General features: G+C 36.7%; 1 long non-coding RNA gene across 1 annotated transcript; it reads left to right on the top strand.

Annotated features, from left to right (window-relative positions):
* The first annotated feature begins 3380 nt into the window (after nt 1-3380).
* Nucleotides 3381-5999, top strand: LOC140341265 (uncharacterized). The gene is made up of 4 exons (XR_011922835.1): nt 3381-3679; nt 3782-3948; nt 4090-4132; nt 5531-5999. It is a non-coding gene; the product is annotated as an uncharacterized lncRNA (long non-coding RNA).
* Nucleotides 6000-6335: the final 336 nt, after the last annotated feature.

Below are 6335 nucleotides of genomic sequence, written 5' to 3'. Positions count from 1 at the left end.
GCCTTCTCTGAATGACTGCCAACACTGACAAAAACCCTACCTGGCCACATCGTTACAACTAGCAATCAGGATCATCGGAATAATATATGTGATGCCAACCAAGGCCTTCAGTACTCACTTGTAGCCACTGCGCACCTACCAAATGGCAAATGCACCGCTGAGTAACACCGTTCACTGCAAAGCGAGAAATGTCCTCAAAACCTTCCATTTAGAGCAGTAAAAAATCTGTTCTACAGCTGACAAGTATTGTAAAATCCACATTTTCAGCGGTTCTATTTGCAAATCATTATACAATGTCTGTTTGATGGATTCAGTAGCCAAAATAAGCATCAACATCTCCAAGTGCCAGCAATTAGTCCATTGACTCGTTTGAAAAGTAGTTTTTATTTGCATACTTGCAAAGACTTTTTTTTTTCCTTTTTGGTGTGTTTTAATGCTCTGTGTTTTCCCTTTGGTGTCTCTCATTCGAGCGCTACTTCTGATGAGCTAATATTCCCTGCAGACTCATGAGTCCTATCTGTGGTGTGGAGAAGAGATTTTTGTGTGCACTCAATTAACCTGTTGTGTACTCAGGAGAGAGCAAAGCTAGGCTAGAGTACTAGTTTATTTGCCTCATGGGTGCTTAATAACTTGATTACATCTATCTCTTAAATCTCAGAAGAAAGTAAAAACTTTAAGGAGTGTTTAAAAATATACATCATAAAAGTGTGCCCAGATCTAAAAAAAAAAAGCTGAGCTTGCAGACGACATGTCTGGGTAAAAATCCATTTTACTACTGACCTTTCACCATCCAACAGATAAAAGGATACAGCAAGATGGTTCTGCAAAAACTAGTAAGATTATTAAACAAAGCACATGGCAATGCATTGTAACCTACAGCAGCAAGTCAGAACTGATCGCACTCTCTTTGACGTAGCTGCAGAACAGTGATCTGATTGGTTACCAATGCTTTTGGAAGTTTGCATATAATCATCATACCTAATTGAACTTTAATACACAAATACAAATCCTATATCAAATGCAAAGAACATATTTTGTTAAAATGTGCCAGTCATGTACATAAAAACCATGTAAAGTTGAAATGAAACAAGAGAAAAAGATGTTCTGTGAGCCTACTTCTTTAATTACATGAGTAGGTTTGCCAACCCCATAAAACTCTGGACAAAATTTAATTCAAAAGAGAAGACAGGGGATGTGTGGAGAACCTCAGAGCAACTGTATGATTAACATAAATATACACCAGTAAGTAATATTTGCTCTGAGGTTCTCCACAAATCCCCTGATGAGTCCTAAGCAGCGAAACGCGTCGTATAGAGACCTTTAACATTCGCTTTGCGTCAACGTTGAGTCAGGCAGCTGATTGTCTAGTATTTACAGGCACATCCCTGAGCTTGTTATTGACCAGGGTAGCCTGATTACTACGAATTGTATCTTTATTTATCACTTATTGCACATTGTATTGATTTGTTATGTATACAAGTTGCATACTTTGATGTATGCCCAATATAGAATATTGATTTTTGCCACAAAAAAACCCTGTCTTTCTCTTCTCTTTTGATTTAAATTTTGCCATGTAAAGTTGATGTTAAAAAGGATATTTTTTCTATATAGAAATATGTAAAAATACAAATGGAGGGAATGAAATTTTATTTTAAGCAGTGCAATTTCATTTCTATTAGATAGGTGGAGCTGTAGAGCGAGATCACAAAGTAGGAAGGTTTTGCATTCTTTAAAGGCAAATTAGATTTAAGAGTATCATTGCTCTATTAAGTTACTTAGATGCTTAAATTGATTAATAGTTTAAAATGTAAATGGAGGATTGGGCATTCCCGGCAAGGACAGCTTAGTGAAACATATGTATTAATTACCTGGTAGGGAGGTCAAAGCCATAAAATCTTGATAGACTGTGCAGCACAAATGTATAATAAAATGTCTATTTTTTGGCCCAGGCAATATTTTCTATGGATGCAACCCTGTCATGATCTGCAATATTACATGAGATCCAATAATCCATCATAGTGTGACAAATCCAAGCTTTCCTGTCGGAACTTTTGTTGATTATTTTTTTACTTTAAAATCATTTTTCTGCAATGCCCTTGCCAACAGTCATGTAACATATGAAAACAGGCACCCCATGATAAAAAAAAAACTCTAAACTGAATCTGTGTGTGTTGGGTGATCAAAATATATTAACAATAGAGAACAGATTAATTGGTTACGGAAATGGGTTCTGAGTTTTACCGGTATAGTTAACCGCTTGCCTGCCATACAACCAACAATATGGCTTGCAGCTTGACCCTACCGGTCAGTGCTGGAGAGAATGCAGAAGGCTGCATGATTACATTAGATTAAATGTGCTTCAAACCGGCTAGATAGTAGAATAAGAAAAACAATGTCCCTTGAAGCAATATACCAGAACCTGGTACACATCCTAAGGCATACCAATGTGTGGACATTACTATTTGACATTTGATCTGGATTTTATTTAACATTCTTGGCTATCAGTTCAATTCTTTAAAACCCCCACCTTTCCCTCCTTCCCCCCTCCAGCTTTACATGCCCACCAGCAAAATAAGCCAAGAAGCAAGGGCAATTAAATAAAGAAGAAACAGCTTTTCAAATGGAAATTGATAAGCCTTCCAGAGCCAATAGCCCATGAAACGTGAAGGGAAAAAAAGGCTGTAATGCAGAGGAACTGATATAAACACCATCTCAGTAGCATACACAAATAGACACAAGGAACACACATATGCAGTGATCCCTGCCAGCCGCTATAGCCAAATGGAACTTGTGGCTCACTAAACATTTGTAAAAAAAAAATATTCCAATGGCCAACATCAAACCTGGTTAACACATACACAGAAACAACTGTGACATATCATTACCCAGCATCCCAAATATTAGACACTCTGGACTGGGGCAAAGCTTCCTAATTTTTACCCCATGGGCAAAAGTCAGAAGAGATTTGTGTTTAATCCGTCAATTAAATATTTATTTTTCAAAAAAAAGAAAATAGACACCACATTCATTTTTACAGGAATGCCCTTGAAAGAAATGTTCTTTGCTAATTCAAGAAGATCATCCTTTACACTTTCTAAACATTTAAAAAAGAAGAAAATGAGAGTAACTTGTTTTTTTATGAACTTTGATACAATGTGTTTGATTATGGATGTGACCTTCTGATTATAAGATTATGAGTTTTTTTTTTTTTGAAGGGGGACACCTGCTTTGCCTCCCACCTTCAGATTCTGCATTGGAAGAAGATGGAGCATAAAAGTAAAGATTGGCTCTAACTTACCTTCTCATTGTACTGTTCCCAAAACCAGTAGAGACAGAGGCAGCTGGTGGAGAGCTAGGACCTGCCAGAACAGCCAAAGCTTCTCTTAGTACATCCCTGTGTCAGTTCCATTGATGTCATGCAGTGACAGGCAGAAACACAAGAGGAAAAATCAGAACAAGCTTATGCACCAAGCTTTAAAGAAAAAAAAAATCAGTCCCCCTTCTCAGGATATGGTGCTCCAAAATCAAGGCAGGGGGTGGTCCTCTATTCCTGATAAGCAGCTAGAGGTTATATTTTACACTCCCCTTTTTTTCCCCTCTCATCTGCCTTGCTCAGAGTTTGCATCCAATCTTGCTTCTTCTTTTCTGCACCTTCCAAGGTTGTTCATTATCTATCAAGGTAAAAAAAAAAAAAAAAAGCAGCCCATTACACATGTTGCATGCAAAGTTGGGTAGCTTGTAAAAATAACCTTTGTTTGTTTTTCTTCTTTGGGGATGAAAGAATTCACTTGGGATGGCGAAAGATCTTTTGGAGAAGAATTGTAAAAAATTGAGCCTTTTATTTCTGGTCTTCTATGGTGTCATGGGTTGTTGAGATGAAGACCTGAGTTCATTCTGCACAGGTCTACACCTTGCCAGTTGGGGAGTCTGGGCTTGTGGATGGAAGATGTGAGCAATTTAAATGTCCCTTGTCATTCTCCTGCTTCCTCTCTCCTCTTCTACTCATTTTCTCCTCCTCTTCTCCTTGTTAGAGATGCATGTCCGTGCTAAACTGATGTATTATTTTTTTTTCTCCCTTGTTTCATCCAGATGCATGCACTCAGATACAGACAGGAGACTGGCGAGAAGCTGGGTGAGATATGCACACACACACACATTCACACACACATTCACACACATACACAGGGAATGCAATAGAGGCAGAAGCACACACAGGGACATTAACATTCAGAACCGATAGCACCTCATAGCACAGCATAGGGAACAATTTAAAGAGATAAGTCGGACACTGCTGCTAACCAATCTTTCCCCTTTACATAAGCCTTTGGCAACACTGAGCTTGGAAAGGGGCTTGTGACATTTCTGTCAATGATTTCATCTTGACAAGGATAAAATGACATCTGCAAGAGGCTAATCAGACAGATAAATTGGAGCGATACAAGATAAAAAAAATAAATGACGCCTTATAAGAGATTCCACGTATTTGGCGTTTAAACTGCTATAGCGCAAAGATGCTCCGGTGTCATCTACATCCTGAAAAAGGATTTGGGACAAAAGTACCATAGATTGCCGGAAACAAAATTATTTTGGAAATCAGCTTGGATTTAGGTTGGTATAGGTAAGTGATTTGTTTCTGGATAATAAGTAGTTAATGAGGAGTTAGGAACTTTTATTGTGATCCCCGATATCTTTATCTGATTCCGAACTCTATGTATAGACCTGTTTATCCTGGGTTTGGGGGGCCACATGGGAAGTAACCCCATTGTGATGGGTCAGTGTCTGAGCTGCCTGACTATAAATTATTAATATTATTATTAAACTGGATTTATATAGCGCCAACCTATTACGCAGCGCTGTACATTAAATAGGAGTTGCAAATGACAGACGGACACAGATAGTGACACAGGAGGAGAGCAATATATATATATATATATATATATATATATATATATATATATATATATATAGGAATATATATAGGAATTTAGGATTAAAATATTATTATAGGAATACAATTTATCATGGAGGTAGATTGGGGTGCACCAGGAGCACCAAGATGTTAATATACAATTATTTTGATTTCTATAGATATAAAAGACAAAAGTTAATGCAACTCTGCAGTCATTAATTCACAACTAATTGTATTTTATAATGCAAGTAGTGCAAGCACTTCAATTTCATTTATCAGCCTTGCAGTCTCCAAAAGTGTGCAGTAAAGAAGCAATAAAAGAAGCCAATCTCGTGCTGGCAAGAAGCATGCTGATAGGAGGAAAAGCAGAGTAAATGACATGTTCATCTTTTACTGTCCAATCATAGGCTGGGATGAGTCCTGGATAGTCTGGACTCAGAGGTAGTTGATTGATTGATAGGACAGAGGACATCTAGTGGCAACAAAGAAAACTGCAAATACAAATTATTAAACGTTATCATTTTATTTGTATCTAAACATTTATTATTGCATGTTTTGAGACTGGAGTTTTGTTTTAGACTTCTAACTTGTTACTTTTTTCCATTTCTGATATATGCCAAGATCTCTAATACATTCTGGGCTATACTGCTGTTCACATGCCAGGTATTGTAACCTAAATGGTCAGTTCAACAGGACAAATCACTAAATGGCTTTATATATCTAGCCAAGATTACCGCAAGGAGTTCGCAGGTCTGCCCGCCAGCTGTGCCCATCGCAGAAAGCATCACTTTCCGTTCTGGAGTTTTCACCTATTGAACATTACAGAGAATGCAGTAGAAGGAGTGAGACAAATCTACATTGTTGGTAACAGTATTTAAAAAATCTAGAAATTATATTAATAAAATTTTTGCCAAGTACCTATATGTATATATATATATATATATATATATATATATATATATATCTCACCGCATTCACCTGTTGTAGCCTGGTATTCTATGTTATGCATTGTATTGAGTTACAAATGTCACCCAGCTATATGCTCCTATGTGAATACTGGATATTAGAGGAAAATAAGAGGATTACTGGAAGTTAGAGGTGTATGGGGACCCCCACCATATCAAGAATATATATTATATATAGAGAGAGATCATTGTATATATATATATATATATATATATATATACAATGATCTCTGCCCAAACAACCATAATATAATCTAACAAAGAATTTCTTCTGGCTTTGATTCTGGACTCAGTGTTGTCTTTCATAGAACTGTTTCTCCTTCACACAATGTCAGAGTCACAATCTTGCTGTGGAAACTGTAATAGTATAAATGTAATGTAATAGTATAAATGTAGGATAAGATAGGATAATATATGTATCATTAAATAATAAATATGATGATATATAACACATATATGTA

Source organism: Pyxicephalus adspersus, chromosome 11, assembly GCF_032062135.1.
Source record: "Pyxicephalus adspersus chromosome 11, UCB_Pads_2.0, whole genome shotgun sequence".
Lineage (NCBI taxonomy): Eukaryota > Metazoa > Chordata > Amphibia > Anura > Pyxicephalidae > Pyxicephalus > Pyxicephalus adspersus.
Note: the sequence above shows the minus strand (reverse complement) of the source record. Positions and strands in the feature narration are given on the sequence as shown.